This window comes from Artemia sp. Qi Xiang Cuo, chromosome 17 (assembly GCF_049724085.1).
Source record: "Artemia sp. Qi Xiang Cuo chromosome 17, ASM4972408v1, whole genome shotgun sequence".
NCBI lineage: Eukaryota > Metazoa > Arthropoda > Branchiopoda > Anostraca > Artemiidae > Artemia > Artemia sp. Qi Xiang Cuo.
The window spans coordinates 24,402,219-24,429,340 of record NC_142810.1 but is presented as its reverse complement, the minus strand read 5'-3'; the positions used below and the strand labels follow the sequence as shown (position 1 = coordinate 24,429,340).

At 35.0% G+C, this 27,122-nt stretch overlaps 1 protein-coding gene across 3 annotated transcripts in view; it reads left to right on the top strand.

Moving 5' to 3' along the window:
* Positions 1-27,122, top strand: part of Rbfox1 (RNA-binding Fox protein 1) — a 299,703-nt gene that overhangs the window by 18,395 nt on the left and 254,186 nt on the right. Inside the window, exon 1 of one of the 3 annotated variants that reach the window (XM_089103489.1) lies at positions 22,523-22,647. The exons of the other annotated variants lie outside the window; for them this stretch is intronic. The gene's annotated coding sequence lies outside the window, so the exon portion shown is untranslated. Of the gene's footprint in view, positions 1-22,522; positions 22,648-27,122 lie in introns of those variants that run through there. 3 annotated transcript variants of the gene reach the window in all.

The following is a 27,122-nucleotide window of genomic DNA, read 5'->3' as shown; positions in this document are numbered from 1 at the left end:
ACTTGTTGTGCTTTACCTTGTCACAGTTACATTCTCTTTATTTTTCGAAGTTCATTTTGAATTTCTGTCGTGAAATGCAAGAGTTGGAATATTTCAGTAGTGTTTTGTTGTGCTTTACCTTGTCACAGTTACATTCTGTTGATTTTCATAGTTCATTTTGAATTTCTTTCATTGAAATGCAAGAGTTGGAATATTTCAGTAGTGTTTTGTTGTGCTTTACCTTGTCACAGTTACATTCTCTTAATTTTTCAAAGTTCATTTTGAATTTCTTTCGTGAAATGCAAGAATTGGAATATTTCAGTAGTGTCTTGTCGAGGTTTACCTTGTCATGGCTACATTCTCATGATTTTTCAAAGTTCATTTTGGATTTCTTTCGTTGAAATGCAAGATTTGGAATATTTCAGTAGTGACTTGTTTTGCTTTACCTTGTCACAGTTAAATTCTCTTGATTTTTTGAAGTTCATTTTGAATTTATGTCGTGAAATCCAAGAGTTGGAATATTTCAGTAGTGTTTTGTTGTGCTTTACCTTGTCACAGTTACATTCTGTTGATTTTCATAGTTCATTTTGAATTTCTTTCATTGAAATGCAAGAGTTGGAATATTTCAGTAGTGTTTTGTTGTGCTTTACCTTGTCACAGTTACATTCTGTTGATTTTCATAATTCATTTTGAATTTCCTTCATTGAAATGCAAGAGTTGGAATATTTCAGTAGTGTTTTGTTGTGCTTTACCTTGTCACAGTTACATTCTCTTAATTTTTCAAAGTTCATTTTGAATTTATTTCGTGAAATCCAAGAATTGGAATATCGTTTATTCAACTGAAATTAAGTAGCAACATCAAAACTTAAAAACGGACAGAAAATAGAGGCTGTTAAAAGCATATTGAGCCTATTCATGAGACACCAGTAAAAATTGTGTATGATTCAAAATGGAATAATGATTTTTCTACTGATTACGAACTAAGAGAAGACAATAACTCCATTATCAAGAGAGAACATGGTGAACTATTTTATGGAACAGATTCAAAATGTCCAAAGTTAATCATTGATATTAATAATGTATCATAATGTATTTTTGTATTAATATTCTACATAGCATTATTTCATTAAAAATATTACATCGTTATGTGTTCATTATTTTTTAGAGTAAGCTAGCATATCGAGCGTTTAGAATGTCCATTAAAACATCAGAGATGTAAGAAAAGGAATTTGCGTACATCTATTGTCAGACACTATTTCCGTAAAATCTGAGCTATTAAGGGTTTTTTGACCGTAAACTCTATTTTTTTTGTAAGAAAATTATGGAAAATACAATTCTCTGGTTCAAATGTGAAACTTAAGTCTATTTTTGGATCTAAAAATAAAACTATTTCCGTCAAATCCGAGCTAATAAGGGTCTTTTGACCGTAAACTCTATTTTCTTGTAAGAAAATTATGGAAAATACAATTGTCTAGTTCAAATCTGAAACTTAAGTCCAGTTTTGGTACTGATAATGATGAGGACTGATGGTTCTAATTCAATAATTTTTTTTCATAAAACAAACTATTTTTTTTTAAAATTCGAAATTATTCAACTTTACTTATTTTTTATCTTTTTCTTTTTTACATATCTTAAAATGACAAAATATCTCTTGAATTCACCTCTTGGATACACAATATAGAAAAAAAAAAAAATTTAATTTCCAGACTTCATTTGCATGCAAGAGATACCGAGAGTTCTATGACTCCTCCCCGCAATGGATTCTAAGGGTTTTATGACTCCTCCCCAAAATGAATTCAGATGCTTTTAGGAGTCATCCCCCTTAGCCATAACTCCATTCGACCTTGAGCGAAGGTATAAAAGTTTGATTATGTATTTCTCTTCTTATCAAGTACATTAATACCTTCCAAGATGATAGGACTCTATGACACAGAATTTATCGGTTTGAGAAAATCATCTTGTGGTGTTATATTTGAATGTGCATTTTTATTATTGTCAATGGAACTTGAAGAAATTGACTGTTATCATTGGATAGTGAACTACAACATGTATGAGTATGATAAAAGCTTGTGGAGTACTACATTACATCGTATAAACAGACTGGGATTCGACGATAGAGTGATTACACCACTTAATAATAGTGGTCAGGAACTGAGAAATGTCCAGGTTGAAGTCAGTGAAATTTGCAGCTCTTTCGGGGTTGAAGCACTCTATGTAAAGGGTAATGTACCTACAGATAAAGTTTTAATTCAAAAGTTTGACCCTAGGATTCCACTTTTCAATCTAGAAGAATTTAAGTGTCCTAAATTTGAAGGGGTTTATCATCGTCCTGAAGACGAGGTCAGGTTCTTCGCGCACTGGATACCTAAGGTCATAATTGATCGTGATAAATGCATTAGACATGGTAAAAACTATTCCTTATCTTGGGACCATCGTTTCTGGATGTTTAAGAGTGAACGTGTGTATGACTATATGTCATAATATAATTTTGTAGTAATATTCTACATAGCATTATTTCATTAAAAATATATTATGCATTACATTGTTATATTTTCATTATTTTTAGAGTAAGCTAGCATATCAACAGTTTAGAATGTATATTAAAACATCGGAGATTTGAGAAAAGGAATTTGCATACATCTATTGTCGGACACATGAGGTAACATTGACAAAATCTAGATATCAGAATGAATAAATTCTTTATCAACATCCGTTGTTGGATATGTCATTATGTCATTATGAAAAAATTGTAAGTAGGTAAGTAAGTAAGAAACAAACTCTTTCTTGAATTCACCTCTTGGATACACAAAGAAGACATTTCATTCAAGAAAATATGAAAATATTCGTAAGTAAGTAACACACTCTTTCTTGAAGTCACCCCTTGGATACACAATATAGATACTTTATTCAAGAAATTATGAAAAAATCGCAAGTAATTAACAAACTCTTTCTTGAATTCACCATTTGGATGCACAATACAGAAATTTAATTCAAGAAATTATGAAAAAAAATGTAAGTAAGTAAGTAACAAACTCTATGCTTTTTCTGCATCAATTTTCGGATATGTTGAATAAAATGTGCAAAGTCGACATAGCTTTATTTAATTTTTTAAGGTCAATTTAGACGAAGTTACGTGCGCGCACGTAACCTCGTCTAAATTAACCTTAAAAATGAAATAAAGCTATGTCGACTTTGCATATTTTATTCAACATATCCGACAATTGATGCAGAAAAAGCATAGAGTTTGTTACTTACTTAATTACATTTTTTTTCCCATAATTTCTTGAATTAAATTTCTGTATTGTGCATCCAAATGGGGAATTCAAGAAAGAGTTTGTTACTTACTTGCAATTTTTTCATACTTTCTTGAATAAAGTATCTGTATTGTGTATCCAAGGGGTGACTTCAAGAAAGAGTGTGTTACTTACAAATATTTTCATATTTTCCTTAATGAAATGTCTTCTTTTTGCACCAAAGAGGTGAATTCAAGAAAGTTTGTTACTTACTTACTTACCTACTTACAATTTTTTCATAATGACATAATGACATATCCAACAACGGATGTTGATAAAGAATTTATTCATTCTGATATCTAGATTTTGTCATTGTTACCTCATATGTCCAACAATAGATGTATGCAAATTACTTTTCTCAAATTTCCGATGTTTTAATATACATTCTAAACTGTTGATATGCTAGCTTACTCTAAAAATAATGAAAATATAACAATGTAATGCATAATATATTTTTAATGAAATAATGCTATGTAGAATATTAATACAAAATTATATTATGACACATAGTCATACACGCGTTCACTCTTAAACATCCAGAAACGATGGTCCCATGATATGGAATAGTTTGTACCATGTGTAATGCATTTATCACGATCAATTATGACCTTAGGTATCCAGTGCGCGAAGAACCTGACTTCGTCTTCAGGACGATGATAAACTCCTTCAAATTTAGGACACTTAAATTCTTCTAGATTTAAAAGTGGAATCCTAGGGTCACACTTTTGAATTAAAACTTTACGCGTAGGTACATTACCCTTTACATAGAGTGCTTCAACGCCGAAGAAGGTTCAAATTTCACTGACTTCCTCTTGAACCTTTCTCAGTTCCTGACCACTGTTCTTAAGTGGTGTAATCACTCTATCGTAGAATCCCAGTCTGTTTATACGATGTAATGTAGTACTCCACAAGCTTTTATACTCATACATGTTGTAGTTCACTATCCAATGATAACAGTCAATTTCTTCAAGTTCCATTGACAATAATAAAAATGCACATTCAAATATAACACCACAAGATGATTTTTTCAAACCGATAAATTCTGTGTCCTATCATCTTGGAAGGTATTAGTGTACTTGTTAAGAAAAGAAATACATCATCAAACTTTTATACCTTCGCTCAAGGTCGAATGGAGTTATGGCTAAGGGGGATGACTCCTAAAAGCATCTGAATTCATTTTGGGGAGGAGTCATAAAACACTTAGAATTCATTGAGGGGAGGAGTCATAGAACTCTCGGTATCTCTTGCACGCAAATGAAGTCTGGAAATTACATTTTTTTTTTAATTTCTGTATTGTGTATCCAAGAGGTGAATTCAAGAAAGATATTTTGTCATTTTAAGATATGTACCAACGAAAAAGATAAAAAATATATAAAGTTGAATAATTTCGAAGTTTAAAAAAAAATAGTTTGTTTTATGAAAAAATATTATTGAATTAGAACCATCAGTCCTCATCATTATGAGTATCCAAAACTGGACTTAAGTTTCACATTTGAACTAGAGAATTGTATTTTCCATAATTTTCTTACAAGAAAACTAGAGTTTACGGTCAAAAATCCCTTATTAGCTCAGATTTTAAGGAAATAGTTTTATTTTTCGATCCAAAAATAGACTTAAGTTTCACATTTGAACCAGAGAATTGTATTTTCATAATTTTCTGACAAAAAACTAGAGTTTACGGTCAAAAAACCCTTAATAGCTGAGATTTTACGGAAATAGTGTGTCTGACAATAGATGTACGCAAATTCCTTTTCTTACATCTCTGATGTTTTAATGGACATTCTAAACGCTTGATATGCTAGCTTACTCTAAAAAATATTGAACACATAACAATGTAATATTTTTAATGAAATAATGCTATGTAGAATATTAATACAAAAATATATTATGATACATTATTAATATCAATGATTAACTTTCGACATTTTGAATCTGTTCCATAAAATAGTTCACCATGTTCTCTCTTGATAATGGAGTTATTGTCTTCTCTTAGTTCGTAATCAGTAGAATAATCATTATTCCATTTTGAATCATACACAATTTTTACTGGTGTCTCATGAACGGGCTCAATATGCTTTTAACAGCCTCTATTTTCTGTCCGTTTTTAAGTTTTGATGTTGCTCCTTACTTTCAGTTGAAGAAATGATATTCCAATTCTTGCATTTCACGAAAGAAATTCAAAATGAACTTTGAAAAATTAAGGGAATGTAACTCTGACAAGGTAAAGCACAACAAAACACTACTGAAATATTCAATCTCTTGTATTTCAATGAAAGAAATTCAAAATGAACTGAAAATCAACAGAATGTAACTGTGACAAGGTAAAGCACAACAAAACACTACTGAAATATTCCAACTCTTGCATTTCACGACAGAAATTCAAAATGAACCTCGAAAAATCAAGAGAATGTAACTGTGACAAGGTAAAGCACAAGAAGTCACTACTGAATTATTCCAACTCTTGCATTTCACGACAGAACTTCAAAATGAAATTTGAAAAATTATGAGAATGTAGCTGTGACAAGATAAACCACGACAAGACGCTACTGAAATATTCCAATTCTTGCATTTCACGAAAGAAATTCAAAATGAACTTTGAAAAATTAAGAGAATGTAACTGTGACAAGGTAAAGCACAACAAAACACTACTGAAATATTCCAACTCTTGGATTTCACGACAGAAATTGAAAATGAACTTCGAAAAATCAAGAGAATGTAACTGTGACAAGGTAAAGTAAAACAAGTCACTACTGAAATATTCCAACTCTTGCATTTCAACGACAGAAATCCAAAATGAACTTTGAAAAATCATGAGAATGTAGCCGTGACAAGGTAAACCTCGACAAGACACTACTGAAATATTCCAAATCTTGCATTTCACGAAAGAAATTCAAAATGAACTTTGAAAAATTAAGAGAATGTTACTGTGACAAGGTAAAGCACAACAAAACACTACTGAAATATTCCAACTCTTACATTTCAATGAAAGAAATTCAAAATGAACTATGAAAATCAACAGAATGTAACTGTGACAAGGTAAAGCACAACAAAACACTACTGAAATATTCCAACTTTTGCATTTCACGACAGAAATTCAAAATGAACTTATAAAAATCAAGAGAATGTAACTATGACAAGGTAAAGCACAACAAGTCACTACTTAAATATTCCAATTCTTGCATTTCACGAAAGAAATTCAAAATTAACTTTGAAAAATCATGAGAATGTAGCTGTGACAATGTAAACCACTACAAGACACTACTGAAATATTACAATTCTTTCATTTCACGAAAGAAATTCAAAATGAACTTTGAAAATTAACAGAATGTAAATGTGACAAGGTAAAGTACATCAAAACACTACTGAAATATTCCAACTCTTGCATTTCAATGAAAGAAATTCAAAATGAACTCTGAAAATCAACAGAATGTAACTGTGACAAGGTAAAGCACAACAAAACACTACTGAAATATTCCACCTTTTGCATTTCAATGAAAGAAATTCAAAATGAACTATGAAAGTCAACAGAATGTAACTGTAGCAAGGTAAAGCACAACAAAAAACTACTGAAATATTCCGACTCTTGAATTTCAAGACAAATATTCAATATGAACTTCGAAAAATCAAGAGAATGTAACTGTGACAAGATAAAGCACAACAAATAACTACTGAAATATTCCAACTCTTGCATTTCACGACAGAAAATCAAAATGAACGTTGAAAAATCATGAGAATGTAGCTGTTACAATGAAAACCACGACAAGACACTACTGAAATATTCCAATTCTTGCATTTCACGAAAGAAATTCAAAATGAACTTTGAAAAATTAAGATAATGTAACTGTGACAAGGTAAAGCACAACAAAACACTACTGAAATATTCCTACTCTTGCATTTCAATGAAAGAAATTCAAAATGAACTAAGAAAATCAACAGAATGTAACTGTGACAAGGTAAAGCACAACAAAACGCTATTGAAATATTCCAACTCTTGCATTTCACGACAGAAATTCAAAATGAACTTCGAAAAATCAAGAGAATATAACTGTGACAAGGTAAAGCACAACAAAACACAACTGAAATATTCCAACTCTTGCATTTCAATGAAAGAAATTCAAAATGAACTATGCAAATCAATAGAATATAACGCTGACAAGGTAAAGCACAACAAAACACTATTGAAATATTCCAACTCTTGCATTTTAAATAAATAAATACAAACTGAAATAGTAAAAACCATAGAATGTAACTTTGACACGGTAAAGCACAACACACCTATACTGAAAGATTCCAACTCTAGCATTTCAATACAGAAATTCAAAATGAACTTAGAAAAATAAAAAGAATGTAACTGTGACAAGGTAAAGCACAACAAGTCACTACTGAAATATTCCAACTCTTGCATTTCACGACAGAAATTCAAAATGAACTTTGAAAAATCATGAGGATGTAGCTGTGACAAAGTAAACCACGACAAGACACTACTGAAATATTCCAATTCTTGCATTTCACGAAAGAAATTCAAAATGAAATTTGAAAAATTAAGAGAATGTAAGTGTGACAATGTAAAGCACAACAAAACACTACTGAAATATTCCAACTCTTGCATTTCAATGAAAGAAATTCAAAATGAACTATGAAAATCAACAGAATGTAACTGTGACAAGGTAAAGCACAACAAAACACTACTGAAATATTCCAACTCTTGTATTTCACGACAGAAATTCAAAATGAACTTCGAAAAATCAAGAGAATGTAACTGTGACAAGGTAAAGCACAACAAGTCACTACTGAAATATTCCAACTCTTTCATTTCAAAAAAAGAAATCCAAAATGAACTTTGAAAAATCATGAGAATGTAGCATTGACAAGGTAAACCACAACAAGACACTACTCAAATATTCCAATTCTTGCATATCGCGAAAGAAATTCAATATAAAATTTGAAAAATTAAGATAATGTATCTGTGACAAGGTAAAGCACAACAAAACACTACTGAAATATTCCAACTCTTGCATTTCAATGAAAGAAATTCAAAATGAACTACATGCCCTTGAGGTAGATCCCGTTTATTTTCGATTCTGAGTATTTTTGGTTTTCCCTCCAAAATTGACCCCTGCCCTCAGAAATGGAGGAATGATGGGCCTCTGAGCCTTGCTCTTGAGGCAGATCCCGTTTATTTTCTATTCTGATCATTTTCGGTTTTCCTTCCAACATTGACCCCCCTCCCCTGCCCTCAGAAATGGGGGAACGATGGGCCTCTGAGCCTTCCCCGTGAGGCCGACCACGCGTTATTTTTGATTATGAGTATTTTGGGTTTTAACTCCACAATTGACCCCCCCTCCGCAGCTCTAAGAAATGGGGGAAAGAAGGGCCTCTGAGCCATCCCCTCGAGGCAGATCCCGTTTATTTTCGATTCTGAGCATTTTTGATTTTCCCTCCAAAATTGACCCCCCTCCCCTGCCCTCAGAAATGGAGGAAGAAAGGACCTCTGAGCCTTGCCCTTGAGGCAGATCCAATTGATTTTCGCTTCTGAGTATTTTTGGTTTTACCACCAAATATGACCCCCCCGCCCCTGCCCTCAGAAATGGGGGAAGGCAGGGCCTCCGAGCCTTGCCCTTGAGGCAGATCCCATTTATTTTCGATTCTGGGTATTTTTCATTTTCCCTCAAAAATTGACCCCCCACCCCGCCCCTCAGAAATGGGGGAACGAAGGGCCTCTGAGCCGTCCCCGTGAGGCAGATCCCATTTATTTTTGATTCTGAGTATTTAAAAATTATCCAATCACTAATTACCCTTTTTTGCAAATGTCAATCAATGAATTCCGATTGTAAAAGCGTGTTTAATCATGTTACCTAACCCACAGTACAGCAATTTGATATGCGTAGCCTACTGTCAGGAACCCGTGGGGGGATCCTTGCTCGTAATTATTAATCACCTTAACCCTTTTATGTATCGTCAAATACATGCTCCAAAAAAATTTTATTCAGAGATTTCACAATAAAAAATTATCCAGTCACTAATTACCCCTTTTTTGCAAATGTCTATCAAACGACAAGGAACGTAATCTCACCGAACACGTCAAACTGTTTCCACAGACTTCAAAATGGAACTGTGGATAACACATGGGTGATTGACAGCTTTCCCTAAAAAACCTTTCCTAATAACCAGTCTGATAATCTGCCTTGGTAATCTGCCATGGAAAGGTGCCAGGGAACGTGCCGTGCGCAAATAACATAGGAATTGCTATACAGGGTACAGAATCCAGACGAAGCATTCTACTAATACTAGATGTCGTTGAACGTTCTTTCTCTATGAGCTCGATTCTCCTCTTTTATACGTGTCATCTTCTTTGGTTTCACTTTTATTCAAAAAATGAGGATTTTCATTCACAGTCCAATATCTAAAGAACAAAAATAAACAGCATATTTTCCTAGATAGTTCTCGCGGCTGCTTCTTTGTTTCTTATTAGCAAAATATAATTATTTCCTGTAAAAAAGGGACAACCAACTTGCTTAATTTTACAAATTGATTTCAGTTATCCCCGACGAGTAAAATTGTCCTAACTGCAAGATATTGTTATGAAGAATTTACACACTGCATAGGTTTGCACGTGAGGGCTGCTTACATGGTTTACATACAAGGTTTTCGCTCGGTGAGAAAAAAATCACTAGATTTTGGTGATTGTTTTGTTCATCTAGTGATTTTCTTCAATAATCTATTGATTTGTGCTGATTTAGTGATTTTTTTTTGTTTAGGCAATATACAAAATCACTAGAAATAGTGATAAGTCAATAGGGGTGGCAATCCTGCTCACATAGGAAACGGACAAAATTTATCCTGTACAAGCGATATACATTACTAGCTAAAATAGTCCTTTCTTTGTTTTCATCCTCAAAAAAATGTTGATAAAACGCTCGTAGCTCAACATTAACCCACGAGAACACGACTTACATTATTACCATCTTTGGAAATTGACAAAACTTAAATTTTGTAGAAAAGCACGTAAATAATTTCTCATTATTTTTCCTCATCCATAAAGACTTCTTAACATTACTATTATAGACAAATGAGACTTGTACATTTACCTCCTTTGAAGATTTAAACTTGCACACAAGCAGAATATTTTATTTGAGAAAATTATCAAGGTGGAAAAGAATCAATAGGACAATTTCTCAGAAGGGGAATTTTACTAGCGGCACATTTTTCCGGCAGACGGAAATTAGAGTCTTATCGTCTCTTATATTGTTTCTAATATCCATGCAAACTGAACAAAAGGAATGGGGATTTTTTTCTCAAACTGAAGATAGATGGCAGATAGTCTACATTTTTCTCAAACTGGACTGAGACAGGTAGAGATCGTTTTCAACAAAACAGAAAAGGATGGCAAGGCCAGACTATTCTTAGAGTTAGAAACAGTAAGCCGGTTTCCCACAGATACGTAGTAAAATTCTTATTAAGCTAAACTGAAATAGATATCGAATATATCTAATTTCTTAGGCTATACTGCACCTGTCAATATAAATACGAAGATACATAAAGATTTGATCTTAAATAGGGACCAGGGACGAGAGAGTTTAGAATTAAGTCCATTGACAAACCTATTATTAAAATAACTTTACAAAATATTACCATAACTTATAAAAATTAGTTTTTATCAGAGGCAACGCTTGAGACAGCCATTTTGTTAAAAATAGTTCAAAAGTTAGATAACAAAATTTTGAGTGACAATACAACCCCCATGGCCCTTGGGCAGGCGTCGTAAGTTAGCCCCAGGCGGTATATATGGATCTTGTGGAAGGGATGCTCGTATAAACTTCAGAGAGGGTTCATTTGTTTGTAAAGTGAAAGTCCTAGTTCACTTTTCAAGAGTCAAAAGAAATAGGAGGGCAACTAGCCCCCGCCCCCAAATGCATCCAAATGCACCAAATTTATAGATAGCCATTTTGTTAAAAATAGTTAAAAGGTTAGATACCGTAAACTCTGGTGTCGACACAACCTCGCAAGGCCCGGGGGCGGGTGTTATAAGTTATTCCCTGGGAGCATATATGGTTCTTGTCAAAAGAGATCAGAGGCTAACTAGATCACCCCCCCCCACACACACACCCTTTTTCCCCAAACCCGTCAGAAGTAAATTTTGAGATAGCCATTTTTTTTTAAATAGTTCAAAAATTCGATAACAAAAGCTCCGTTGGCGACACAACCCCCCAGGGCCCGGGGAGCAGGCGTTGTGAGTTATGTTCTGGGTGCGTATATGGTTCTCATGAAAGGGATGCTAGTATAAACTTCGGAGAGGGCTCATTTGATTGGAAATTGAAAGTTCAATTTCAATTTCTAAGAGTCAAAAGAGATCCGAGGGTGACTGCTCTCCCAACACCCTTTTTCCCCAAACCCATCAGACAAAAATTGTGAGCTAGCCATTTTGTTAAAAATAGTTCGAAGGTCAGATAGAAAAAACTTCTGAGTCGACACAACCCCCCAGGGCCCGGGGGCAGGCGTTGTAAGTTATGCTCTAGGGGCATATATGGTTCTTATGTGAGGGATGCTCGTATAAACTTCAGAGAGGCCTCATTTGATTCGAAATTGAAAGTTCTAGTTCACTTTTCAGAGTCAGAAGTGATCGGAGGGCAACTGCCCCCTCCTTAACCTTTGTTCCCCAAATACATCCGATAAAAATTTTAATATCACCATTTTGTTAAAAATAATTCAAAGATCATATAACAAAAACTGCGGTGTCGACACAACCCCCCAGGGCCCCAAGGCAGGCGTTGTAAGTCATGTCCTGGGGGCAAACATGGTTCATATGGAAGGGATGCTTGCATAAAATTCAGAAAGAGATCATTTGATTGGAAAATAAAAGTTCTAGTTCATTTTGTCGGAGACAAAAGAGATCTGAGGGCAACTAGTCCTCCCCTCCACGCATTTTTTCCCCAAATACATCAAATAAAAATTTTAAGATAGCAATTTTTTAAAAATAGTCTAAAGGTCAGATAACAAGAACTTCGGTGGCCACACAACCCCACAGGGCTCGGGGGCAGGCGTTGTAAGTTATACCCTGGTGCCATATAAGATTCTTATGGAAGGGATGCTCGTAAAAACTTCAGAGAGGGCTAATTTGATTGGAAATTGAAAGTTCTAGTTCACTTATTAAGAGGCAAAAATGATTAGAGGGCAGCTAGCCCCCTCCCCACTACGCCTTTTTTCCTCAAGTGCATCAGATAACAATTTTGAGATAGACATTTTGTTAAAATAGTTCAAAAGTCAGATAAAAAAAATCCAGTGTCGACAAAGCTCTCCAGGGCCAAGGGGCAGGCGTTGTAAATTATACCCTCGGGCAAACATGGTTCTTATAGAAGGGATGCTCGTATAAACTTCAGAGAAGGCTCGTTTGATTGGAAATTAAAAGTTCTAGTTCCCTTTTTCAGAGTCAAAAGTGATCGGATGGCAACTGTCCCCCCCCTCTTAACCCTTTTTTTTCCAAATATATCCGATAAAAAATTAAGATAGCCATTTTGTTAAAAATAAGTCGAAGATCATATAACAAAAACTCCGGTGTCGAAACTGTGAGATTTTTGGACTATTTTTGAGCAAATGTATATCTTAAAATTTCTTTCGGATGCATTGGGGGAAAATATGACGTGGGGGACGTAGCTGCCCTCCGATAAATTTGACTCTTAAAAATGGATCTTCAACTTCTGATTTCCAATCCAATGAGCCCCTTCCAAAGTTTAAACGACCACCGTTTCCATAAAAATCTTAAATGCCCTCGAGGCATACCTTACAACCCTTGCCCTGAAGACTGTGAGGGGGTTTTCTTCCTCAGACATAATTTCTGGACTTTTAAACTACGTCAAACAAAATAACTATCTCGAAATTTTGACTGGAAGTGTTTGGGGAAATGATGAGCATGAGAGGAGTGTTAGTTGCTCTCCAATCACTTTTAACTATTAAAGAAGGCACTAGCCCTTTCAATCACCAACCAACTGAGCCCTTTTCGTAGTTTCTACGACAACAAATGACCATCTTAAAGTTACATCAGATGTGTTTTGGGAAAATACGACGTGTCTGTGTGTGTGCGTGTGGGGGGGGGGGGGGCTATTTGCCTTCTGATCACTGTGACTCTTAAAAAGAGCACTATAACTTCTGATTACCAATCCAATGAACTCTCTTTGAAGTTTATACGACCACCATTTCTATAAAAATGTTATATGCCCCCAGGCTTCAACTTCTGATTTCCAATCCAATGAGCCCCCTCCTAAGTTTAAACGACCACCGTTTCCATAACAACCTTGAATGCGCTCGGGGTATACCTTACAACGCTTGCCCTGATGACTTTGAGAGGGTCTTCATCCTCAAAGACATAATTTCTGGACTTTTAAACTACGTCAAACAAAATAATTATCTCGAAATTTTGACTAGAAGTGTTTGGGGAAAAGATGGGCGTGGGGATGTTTTCCCTCCAATCACTTTTGACTATTAAATAAGGCACTGGCCCTTTCAATCACCAACCAACTGAGCCCTTTTCGTAGTTTCTACGACAACAAATGACCATCTTAAAGTTACATCAGATGCGTTGTGGGAAAATACGACGGGTCGGGGTGTGTGCGTGTGGGGGGGGGGCTATTTGCCTTCTGATCACTGTGACTCTTAAAAAGAGCATTATAACTTCTGATTACCAATCCAATGAACTCTCTTTGAAGTTTATACGACCACAATTTCTATAAAAATGTTATATGCCCCCAGGCTTCAACTTCTGATTTCCAATCCAATGAGCCCCCTCCGAAGTTTAAACGACCACCGTTTCCATAACAACCTTGAATGCGCTCGGGGTATACCTTACAACGCTTGCCCTGATGACTTTGAGAGGGTCTTCATCCTCAAAGACATAATTTATGGACTTTTAAACTACGTCAAACAAAATAACTATCTCGAGATTTTGACTGGAAGTGTTTGGGGAAATGATGGGCGTGAGGGGGTGGTTGCCCTCCAATCACTTTTGACTATTAAAGAAGGTACTAGCCCTTTCAATTACCAACCGACTGAGCCCTTTTCGAAGTTTCTACGACAACAAATGGCCATCTTAAAGTTACATCAGATGCGTTTTGGGAAAATACGACGTGTCTGTGTGTGTGTATATGTGGGGGGGGGGCTATTTGCCTTTTGATCACTTTGACTCTTAAAAAGAGCACTATAACTTCTGATTACCAATCCAATGAGCCCTCTTTGAAGTTTGTACGACCCCCATTTCTATAAAAACGTTATATGCCCCCAGGGCGTAACTTACAACCTTTGACCTGAGGGCTATATGGAGGGGGGGATTTATCTTCAAAGACATAATTTCTGGACCTTTCAACTACACTGAACAAAATGGCTATCTAAAAAATTATGATTGAATGTAATTGGGCAAATGATTGGTGTACGGAGGGGGGGGGGTGGATGACCTCCAATCACTTTTGACTGTAAAAAAGGCCAGTAGAACTTCTGATTACCAATCAAATGAGCCCCCTCTGAGGTTTATACGACCACCCTTTCTATAAAAAAAACTATATCCCCACAGGGCATAACTTACAACCCTTGCTCTGAGGGTTGGGGGGGGCTGTCATTCTCAAAGTCATAATTTCCGGACCTTTAAACTATACTGAACAAAATGGTTATCTCAAAATTCTGATTGGATGTGTCTGGGGAAGTGATTGACGTGGGGGGGCGGGGAGCTGGTTGCCCTCCATGAGCTCTTTTGAAGTTCCTATGATATTTCTTTCTATAAGAAGTGCCCTGGTCTAAAAAAAAATATATTGTGTCCACATCGCTCTTTACTTAGGCAGCGCTATGGCGCTGCCTATGATATTTTGTCTCGAGATTTCAATTATACAGCACTGGAAGTGCCGATTAGACCAGGATTAGACCTAAAATTCAGCCTACGGGCACCCATGCCCCTTAATGTGCAAATATATAGCCCCAATTATATACTTTCCATCTCTTCTGTCACTTTTCTTTGTCTTATCTCATGCTTAGCTGAAAAAAAAAAAAAAAAAAAAAAAATACCGGTTCTGCAATGCTTAAATGAATGAACAACTTGAGCGGTAGGGGATACTTCATATAAGTACCTTAATATATCCATGGGTACAGCAATGACGCGTTAGTTAAGGATTACCATACTCGATTTACTTGATATTTTTAGACCAAATTTTCTGAAGTTCACTGTTCGTGTGATTTGAATGCCTTCCGCATAAATAAGTACATTTCTTTTGTCACACTAGCAGTATCTCTGTCCCAAACTTGGTCTCTCAATGCGAATACATTTTATCTTAGGACCGGTGAAAATGATCGATTTAGGCATGAAGTGATACGTGCATTGATCTGGGGCTGTGACTTTGATGTTCAAAGCTGGTATCGAGTCGAATGGTAATTGCAGCAATAATAATTGCATAAGAAACACTTCACCCGTATATCTAGTCGTCATGAATCTGCTGCACGATATATTGAGGCTCACTTCTTTCAATCTAGGTTTTGTTTTTTTTTTCATTCACTTTAATGTCACTTTTGCTGCCCATCACAATTTTTTCTTTCCAACAGTAATTTTTCGCAAATACTGTATTCCTATCCTTAAATATAACAATTTTTTTCATGACGTTGAAGCTGCCGATATTATGGGTGACCAACTTTTCCTATTTGTCTGGTCAATATTCCCTATAATACTATCTCACATGAGGACAATCGAATATAATTTATCTCCTAGAAACCTTATTTAGGAAAATAATCGTTCAGAAGCTATCCCCTATTTTGATCTTGAATCAATCATATTCTTTTAGGTGCGTGCTTTCCTTTTTTTAGCTCCCCGGTGACCTCCCTGAGACCCTCAGCATTCCGTCGTCCTTATTTTTGTTCAAACTAATTAGCATTTTAATAATATTCAAGTATTCAATCATAATACTTGTATTATGTAATACTTATATATGCAATACTTGTATAATTCAAGTATTCAATCATAATACAATCATAATATTCAATCATATTCAAGTTCCTCTTACTCCATCCGGAAGGTCTGTCTTCAATCTGTATGGGCGATCCATACTGTATGGAACACGATGCCTGAACCAAATTGAAATTGTTGCTCATTTAGTTTGTTCAAAAAATTTTTGGCTCCACTTTAAACTTTTTTTTGTCTAATATAGTCTATTTAATTTAGTTCTTTTTTTATCATCCTTTTTCTATCTCAGATAGCCTTTAAATATTTCGTTGGTCCCCCCCCCCTTAGAGGCCACAGAGCTTTAGTGGGGATTAGTCCCATGAGTTTTATGTTTGATTCGTCATTATGAATCTTGTTTTATTCACGATAAGAATACTCCACAAGATGATAAGAATAGCCCTATTCTTAAATTGAGGTATTATTTCAGGATATTGAGGCTGCTGAGTGATGAGCGATCAACTTCTCCCATTTCTGTGGATAATATCATTGGATATTCCCTTGCATACTATCTCACACGGAAATAATCGTCTTTAGTCTGTCTCTAGGATAAGAAGAGGCCACGCCTGGTCTCTGTGAAATACAGTCATAATATACTTTCTGATTGATTCCAACATGATAACTCTCACTTACAACTATCAATCAAGGTTGCAGCTTAAAAAGAAAACAATTATTACAAAAAAAGAACCACTAGGCCTCCACATTAAATTTTTATATGGATATTAGCTAATACTTATAGGAAGGTTGAATCAGAAAACACTACATTCACTCAAGACTACCGTACATTCATTAAATTAACATTTTTGGCCTGTCTGGGTACTAAAAGATGTATAGCTTGGTTAAAATCTGCCAGATTTCGCCAGTTTGGCCTCATTTAAGTTCCTTCCTTCAGGAAGTCAAGGAAGGGTAAGATCCTGGTATTAGACAGTGTTAGTTTCAAAAGAGACTTCTTCGCAGCGCAGTAAAGCCCCGGCAGACTGATATAGCCTGGCAGGTGGTATAGTCTGGGCTGTTTTCGGAGCTCGTTTCTACAACTCGTCTCTAAACTCTTGAGGATATAACTGTCTACTATTACTGACAAATCATTGTGAATCCAAATCGCCTGATTCCAATACACCTGCGCACGGTTCTTTTTCATCCCATCTGTTTATCGTCGCCTTAACTCCTCACGAAGTTCAAGAATTTCCGAAATTTCCCACGAAGTTTCAGATGGGTTGTCGGAAAGCACAATTTTCGCCAACTTATCATTCTCATCGGTAAAATGTAACTTTCTTTAGTTAAAGCCCTAGAAAGTGGGATCTGACGATATCTTTTATTCAGCTTATTCTTTGATATACGATCATTCGAACGAGTACCTATAACTATCATTAGACAATTAATCTTGAAAGCATCTAGAATATCTTTAACGCTTTGAAGTACCTATGTTTCAGAGCCATGCACGGCCATTGTCATTATCCTGGCTTCCAGTATCCTTCTTCTTCTTCTAATTCACAGCAGGCGGGCTATTCAGTTGGTACTATTTAGCCCTCTTCTTTTTGCTTCACTCTGTGGGCTACAGAGCTACTGTCTTGCTTGTCTCTTATTTATTAGATATTCTCAGATATCTTTTAGTAAATCTTTTGACTCAAGGAGTTCAAATATAAGATGATAGATATCAATTTCTGTGCTCTGTGTGCAGGTATAGTTGGCTAGGCTCTTGGATGATAGTGAGATTTTGTGGTGTTTGAAGCATTTTAACAGTTTACAAAGAAAGGTATGTTGTGCAGACATCAGAATATTACATTCAAATAGGCAATGGCCAATTGTGTCATTATTCATATTACAATGCCTGCAAAGAGGGGACAGGGGAATTGAACCACTTGAATTAGAAAACTTATATGAGAATGCAAGGAAATTTAGTCCATTTGTTCCAGAACGAATTCTATGATAAATTTTAGAAAGATACTTATTGGGAAAGGGGGAAAGGATAGGATTAATCTTATTAAAATTAATATCTGATAGCCTCCATCGGTAAATATCTCTAATTGGGATTGGTCTCCCACTTGGCTGGTCAATATTTATAGCATTTTTTGCTATTTCATCAACCTGATGATTACCACTTATGCCAGAGTGGCTAGGAATGTACTGAAAATAAGTTTTTATGCCATTTGAAGCAAGATTATCAATAATACTGAGACAATGATAAGTGTCAATGTCCAACTTATATTGAGGAGCTGAGGCCAGCAACTCAAGGCTTTATAAAGAGTCGAAATATACAATAATATTATTTGAATTTGCAATCAAAGGTTGGTTTTCCTTAAGGTGTTCTAATGCCATGATTATGGCATTTAACTCAGCAGACATTATAGATAAATTATTATATAATCTCTCTCCCATTGCAATATTCAGGTGAGGAAGGAAAACACCACTTGCAACCTTCTCATTCATTTTGATCCATCAACAAATATTTGGAAGTGACTTTTATAGGTAATTGTATTAAGTTCAGCAAATTTTCTCTGGACAAAAGCAATGGGGGTTAAATCTTTATTCCACTTTGAGAAGTCATTATTTATTATGGGACTTGACCAATTCCATGGGGGGATCGGGGGAAAGTGGGTACAATAGACTTTTCTGGTATGGGGAACTTCTTCTGAATATTGGCATACTCATCTGCAATGCCTCTATACATGGCTGGATTTCTTAACCAATTATGTAGTGTGTGTGAGCTATTTGATTCAATTTTTGTAAGATGTTTTGTCAAGAGAAACCTACGTCTCTCCCTTATTGTTGTTAATCCACTCTCCATAAGCAAAAACTTGGTGCTTGTGGGTTTCCTAAGGCAAAATATGAGACATATTATATCATTTTGTGTTGTTTCAATTTTTTGCATCTGGGTCTTTGCACATACACCATATACGATGAGCCCATAGTCAATATGGGGTCTTATATGTGATTTTTAAAACCGGAGTAAGGTTTTCTCCTTACAGCCCCAGGGTGTGGAAAGAAGTCTTTTTAGTATATTTGTTTTTTTATAGCATTTTTTTATTGTGTTTGAAATGTGAGGTGGAAATTAAGTTTTTGGTCAAGCATGAGACCTAGGTAATTAATATGATTATCTTCTGGAATAGTTGTTTTATTTAGAGTTAGTTTTGCATTAACATGGTTTCGCTTCCGGTGAAATTGGATTATTTTTGACTTGGTGGGTGCAATGGGTAAATCTGAATGTTGAAAGAATTTTTCAAACTGGAAAAGTGACTTTTGCAGATTTGACTGTGCTATCTGAAAGGTGTTGCCAGATGACCATAGCACCAGATCATCAGCATATTGTAGATTCGTGTATCCTAATCTTAGTTCGAAGACTTATCTTCCTATTCTTCCGAAAATATTTCAACTGCGTATTCCACTGTTTACTTTAGGATATTATTTAGCCGTAAGATATTAGGGTTAATTGTTTGTTTAAGAAAAAAATACAATTCAAATTTAAGTTTTTCATTACATATTTTTTTTTCCAAGGTATCACATTGATTTCAGAGGCGACAATAAATGAATAGAAAACGAGTTAAATGTAAAAAAAAAGTTACCTTGGAAGTTTAATTTTAAAGGCTAAAACCACGATCCCTATAGGCTAACTAGAAAGTTTATAAATCAGTTTTTTTTTTTTTTACAGAAAATTACCATGAAAGTACAAGTGTATCAATTTATCTAAAATTTGTCATACGCAGCTTGCGCCAACAAGTTCTCAAGCTTAACGGTAATCGTATCGACTAATTTTCTCAGAAATTCTTGCGGGATGGCAGAAATTATTTCTCGTAGCCGTCCAAATTGTCGTTATTGGGGCAAAAGGAACCCATAAGTATTCTATGAGCTGTAAAAGCTTACTGTGCGTTGAGGTTAATGGCTTGGTAGCCTTATTGAGCCTTATTTCTTTGGACATGATGAGAGAGGAACTGTTGAATGCACTTGAACGGTGTTTTGTTCACAAGATAACTTGGAAATCAAGGACCATTTTTCTTTGTTACAGCTGAATAGTTTGTATTTTTTTTTTTTTTTTTTTTTTTTTTTTTTTTTTTTTTGGTAATTGTGCATTATATCTTACACACGAAAGAAGTCAAGTTTGGTTAATGGTAATGACTCAAAATAAACTAGGATGAAAATATAATAGTTTAGAAACAAATTTGCGCTATATATTTGCACATTAGGGAGGGGGGCAGGGGGGCCCCCGCTCCCCTGGCTGAATGATGTTGCCTTATTTTTATATTTTTGTTCTGAGATTTCTATTATATATCATTAAAAGTGCCAATTAGACGAGGTTTCCCCCCCCCCCTGGAATTCAGCTTATGGGCGCCCATGGGGGGAGGGGTTAAGCTTAGCATATACTAAATACGTAACCTAACCCAACCTAGGTACCTTTTCCCGCCTAAACCCCAAAAAACAACAGTTTAAATATTGTAAACGCAATAAGAAATCACGCTTTGCGATCCATTTATTCATTGCAAATACCCGTTTGACTGGTTTCCTGTAGTATTTTCGTCTACAGTCTATAGCGCTGTGTAGGATATAATGCACAAGTATCTTTTTTAAAACTACAACAAGTATCACTGTTGACTAAAGACCTTTATTGAGCATAGCACGCAAGGAATCCTGGTTTCTTAATGTATACAGTATCTGAAGTTCAACAGACCATACGACACAATATTCTCAGCCTATCAATACCTTCTATTACTTTTATCAATACCTTCCCTACTTTCTGCAAAATTCGCTGTTTCATTAATGCTTATATCGTCATCGGTATTAACGTACAAAGGGCCATCCGAACTGTTCTGTTTGGATCCCCCTTCAGATGGTGAATACAGCAGCTGGTATGAACTTTAAAATCCGGCGTAATCTGTGTTGCTTGTGTAAATCAGACAAATCTAGAACGTTTGAAGACAAAATCTGGAACATTTTTCGAAGACGTTTCCATTCTTTATTCTCTTCAGGGTTGATAGCTTGAGTGGGTTATATTAGCTACGTCGGTTAGTATGAATGAAATGAGTAAAATATTCCAAAACGTTCATTCCAGAACATTTAAGACGAGCAAAACGTTCTAGAGAGTTCCCAGTTGGAAATATCTGACTTCTTAATGGGCATGGTTCCGTTATTGCTCAATCCGCGTAAAATTAAACCCAGATAAATTACCGCATTGACAGTTCAAATGCTGCACAGCCGAAGGAGCGCCATTGCTGGGGGACTTTAAAAAATACCTCAGTTTTGGTATTTTCATTGAAAAAAATTGAAAAATGAAAGTATCCTCTTAGATTTCAAACTGCCTTTTTTGCAGCCTCATTTAAAAATATTAAAGAAAATCCTCCTTTCGTATAGATTCTCGTGAATTGATGTCCTGCGCAGATGTACAGAGCCAATAATCCTCTACGGATAAGTCCCACGTATCTCAGCTGTGAATCAACGCTGATCCCTTCTTCATTATTTTTTTTTCCAAGTACGAAACCTTTATTCTTCTACAGCGCGTTACGACTAAGAAGTATTTCCTCCAAAAACATTGAGCATGGAAATATGAAAAACGAATTTTTAGAGTTTTAGATTCACGACTTTCAATTTTATAGTAACTTTAGTTAAACTCTGTCACCAGAATTGGCACCTTCACCGGAAAAATTGCGGGAATTCTAGTGCATAAATTGTCTTCCAGCTTGGCACCAAAATTGATCTAGTGTAGGGCTTTATTTTATATTTATCATTTTATATGACGTAGATAATTTTGGAGACCACACTGCCTTTCCATGACGATAAAATAAAAGTTCAAAATAGGGATAAAATCCTTTGTAATAGACAGTTTATAAAAATTCACAAAAAATACCAGATATTTTGGTCACATAGGCCTATACAGTGACCGTCATCAGTAGTACTACTGATGACTACTATTTTACTACTGATGACGGTCACTGTATATGTGACCGAAATATCTGGTATTTTTTGTGAATTTTCTATACACTGTCTATTAAAAAGGATTTTATCCCTATTTTGAACTTTTATTTTATTATCATTTTACAAAAGTTCATTACGAAGCATGCTTTTCCTTATTTGAACTTCTCCTTTTATTTTACAGGGTTATCCTTTTGCTTTGATTGGTGCATTTAGTCCTTTTGTTACTTTCACACCTGGCTTTCCTAACAAAGAAAGCCGACAGCCCCCCTTCTCCTGTGAACGAGTCTTGTGTTTTTGTTCCCAAACTATTGTGTTATAGCATACATCATATAGAATGGAGTGAATCGTAACTTAGGAAAAGCATTTTATTGATCGTTTGAGAGAGCAAGGCTCTCTCTCCTTTCTCCATCCCGACGTAGAAAGGATAGTATTTGTCGTGAAATTGTGGTATTTAACCTAAAGGTTGGGATATATAATTGTTTCATCTACGAAACTTGTCAGTTAGGTTTGGTATGTTTTTTATTCTTTTTAATCTCTAGCTATTAAAATTTACCAAAGCGAAGGGTTTACGTTTGCTTATGAGTTTCCATCGTCTACGTTTGAAAGTAATGTGTATATAGAAATTTTTGTCTATAGCCATGTTTTAATTTGTTTAATTCGACACGCTATATACGACCCTTACTAAGCGTAAAAGACAGTTTACAGTGGTTTATACTGCCACCGTAAGGTGAGTCCTGGTAATCTCTTTTGCGCCTCCCTTCATTGTACCAATAATAAACACTGACATTTTTATTTTTCTCAACGCTAGCGTCAGTTATTATGCCAAGTAACCTGAAGTTTACGTTTTGAACATATTAGGAAGGTCTTTTACCGTGTCCTTCACTTACGATGGGTTTTGTTTTGAAGATAGTTTTTATTGAAATATGTTTTTTCTATTGAGAAATAATTTGAATCTGTTCTTTGAACCTACACGTTATTTTAAGCTTGAAAACTGTGTGTTTCAGATTACTGCAAGTTTACACCTAAGCATATGCATCCAGTAATTTCCTTCAGAAAGTTGCATAATTTGGCTGATATATATATATATAGATATATATATATATATATATATATATATATATATATATATATATATATATATATATATATATATATATATATATATATATATATATATATATATATATATATATATATATATATATATATATATATATATATATATATATATATATATATATATATATATATATATATATATATATATATATATATATATATATAAGCCATTACGTGTGAAAGCAGTAGTCGTACAAACCTCTGCTTCGATTTAAAATTCAAAGATCTGATGCCTTTTTTAGAGTCGAAAGTGATTGAAGGGTAAAAAGGTCCCCTACCCTGCTTAATTTTTGTATCCTCCCCCGCATAACTCCCAAAAACATACAATCAAAATTTTGAGATAACAATTTGTTTAAAATAGTCGAAAGGTGCTGTTAATGTGAATTCAAGATGACCCCCATAACCCCCTAGGACAAGGCCTTTAAATAATGTAGATTACCAATATTAAACATAAGTTTTGTAATACAAGGGGGGCGGGCTTGTTTGATGTTGGACGTGTGATTGGCCTCGAAACTTTCAGGGATTATTCTCCGGATCAAAAGGATTAAAAAGATTGTTTTGAGGATGGCACAAGAAATCATAAGTTGGCAAAAACCTTATTTTGTCTGATCAATTTGGAACTGATAGTCGTAAGTACTGGGGCAAAAAACACCTAATGTCCATCCTCCCGCAAAAATAAACAGACCTGGTACAATGCCCCCTTTCAAAAATTCAAAACGGACAAAAATTACAATAAATAATCACATAAAAAATAAAGATAACTGAGACTGCTATAGATGTGAATCTTAAAGGAACATAAATTAAAATGAATAATCAAATAAAACGTAAAACGAACCCACCCTCTAGGGCTACTTCCCCCTAAATTTTCTAAATTTTTTAAAAGACCTTAACCATCGTTTGTACTTTACTGAAAGCAAAATATGTTTTAAACTTTTTCCTGTTTATAAATATAACATTGGAAAAATCAAAGATTGCTCAAATCTCCAGAAATTGATATTGTATATTAAAGGATCAGACTTCTTTCATTTGTTTTTTCCAGCCAGCTTGATTATTATGATGATATGATTTTTATTGATTTTTGAGAAATAAAAACCTTACTGTTAAAAATACATATCCTTTTTAGTAAAGCACAAATGACTCTTATGACCTTTAGAAGGTTTAAGGGGCGGTATTCTTACTACAGTTTGTATTAGCTTTTGTTCATTTTAAGTTTGAAGCCACTTTATTTCTGCTCATCTTCGGTTTTAATATGGACTTTCACTTTTCATAGAATTTTTTTTAACGTTTTGTTTTTAAATTGATTTGTGTAAGATGCGACGTTAGGTAAACAAGGCAGTCTGAAAGGCTTGATTGAGCTTTTTTTTAATTCAGCCTATACGGTAATTAAAAACTCCATCCAATGGATAATAAGGGATGTTAAGTACACGAGGTGCGCATGTGACGAAATTTTTCGGGGTGAGCGCATGTACGACTTCAAATTAACCCAAAAATGTCAAACCATGTAGAAATATATGAAATTATTGGAAAAATCGCTCAGATTTTGAAATTTGTTTTGGAGGGGACACGAGTAAGACTCCCTTTCCCTCCCGTGAAATTGCCCCTGTGCAGGCATGGATTGACAGAAATACTCATTGCCAAAAATTTACTGTTAATTGAAGTACCTCTTTTACGCTTTGTATTGCAGTATATAATCATCCTATCAGTAAAATTGCCATTTGGCTATTCCCTACCAACTTTCCCTTCCTCCTTTGAAGTTATTGGCTGATTTTTCTCTTGCGAAAGTGATTTGTAATTTGGATCATTAGTTCAATATCTACGGATGAAGGATTCATCTTCTTATTAGTAAAATTGAGTAACTCTTATAGACCTAAATAGGCCAGTAATATCACTATGAAAACACGAAGGAGTTAGGGTTGGAACTGTATCTTAAAGTATCGACGGTTACTTATAATTTCGCATTGTTATATTAAATAGTATTCAGTCAAATTGTTTCGGAAAATGTACCTTACAGTCTATTTTCCTCCCCATCGATTTGTTTGTTCATAAATGTTAAAAACCAATTCTTTTCAGAGCCATGAACTTTTTCATGTATGTTCAGGTTCTGACTAAATCACAAATTGGTCAGCCTAAATTGAGTATAAGTGTGTTAAGTCTATGTAGATAAACATAAATAATTATTTCTCTTTGGCTAAGCTTGCTATGTAAATTACAGTATTTTATTAGCTTTATCAAAGCTTGAAAAATATGTGAAAAAAATCGTCGTACTAAAAGGTTTTGTTATGTTATAAATCCTCTTGTGCACAAACAATTGTTTGCAATAAATAATTATTTGTTTTATTGAAAGAGCTGGCGATAGACTGTCAGACTCCACCCTGAAAGCATAAATAAAATAAAAATGATGTTGGCTGCTGCTAGTGAGACAAGACTAGTCATCAGTATCCCCAAGACAACCCATGACATCATTAACTTTCAACCAAAGACCGCTCTTCTATATACCTTAATGATGAGCCCATTGAGAGGTTGGAAGAATTCAAATATCTTGGTTGACCGAAAGACGCTGGGGATTCTAATGAGGTTCAAGGTAGGATTTATAAAGCTTGGTTTACCGTTGTCCAGTTCGGCAATTCATTATGAACTATAAGGGACATCAACATCGTGGCGAAACTTAGAATCTTCTCAGCACGAATGCGCTTAATTTTATTGCATTGATGTGAGATCTATCTCCTCAAGGCGGAGGGAGAGCGCCCACATTTAACTTTTGACCGAAAATGCCTCCGACCTATTAACAACACAGGGCTGTCGGTAGTAGATCATCAAACGGTTTATGCAAATATACGGACAAGAACTAGTCTCTTCCACAAGGATCAAGAAAAACAACACAAACGAATCGACTGATTATGCCGCTAAACAAGTTATCTGAAAGGGATCGAGAAGCGCCATGCGCTGTTACTAAATGTTGAATTTCTTGGGGGATACCGGAAGCATGATCACAAGTGGGCCCTGAAATGATTGGCACTTGTTTAACCTCACACCAAAAACCCTGAGTTGGGCTGAACAGCCTTTTTTTCGTCTTAATATAGTATTTCCAAGGGAAATTACATTACAATCATGTCACTGAAGAGATCAGATAAAGTTCGCAATGTAAGATTCTTGTAACGCCTGTTTAATCAACACTGATAGGTAGGATCTCTTTAGATGTTCTTTTCTTTCCTGAAATTTGAAAAAATAGACTGGACATGCATTATCGTAAAATACTGGTAATTAATAAAGTATTTCGCAATTCAATTTTGCCTTAATCAAGAAATTATGATCGATTAGCTACGGTTTTTCTTCACTGCCGTCAAATTAGTTTGCCCTACTTTCTGTAAAATGCTTATTATAGATTATATTTTGCAATATTTGAGACACTATGAAGGTCGTGTCTTTGAATTATAGAATCAAGCTGGATGATTTAACTTAAAGGTTTGACGTTTGTTTTGCCTCTTCTTCCCTATGTTGAACGGCAAAAATAAGGGCATGTCTTCGTTTCTGTATACTTGCCCGATTGTAGCGGTGTATTTGCTTCGTAAACTAGACATAATGCTTCTCAAACCATACTAAACGCTAATTGAGTGCGTGAGCTCTAGTCATCAAATTAACCAGGACCCGAAGATGGAACGATCTGAGGCATTTTGTGCGATTGAGAGATATTCACACTCGAGTCCATCCTCCACTGGCAACCGATGGGGGCGCTAAAAAGGGAAAATTAACTTATTCATTTTCCCCAAGATACCAGAGTGACTTAATAAATGCGAATACGTATAAATAATACTTCAATAGGGAAAATCCTTTTATTAGACAGTAAACCACAACAAAATAATCTCTGG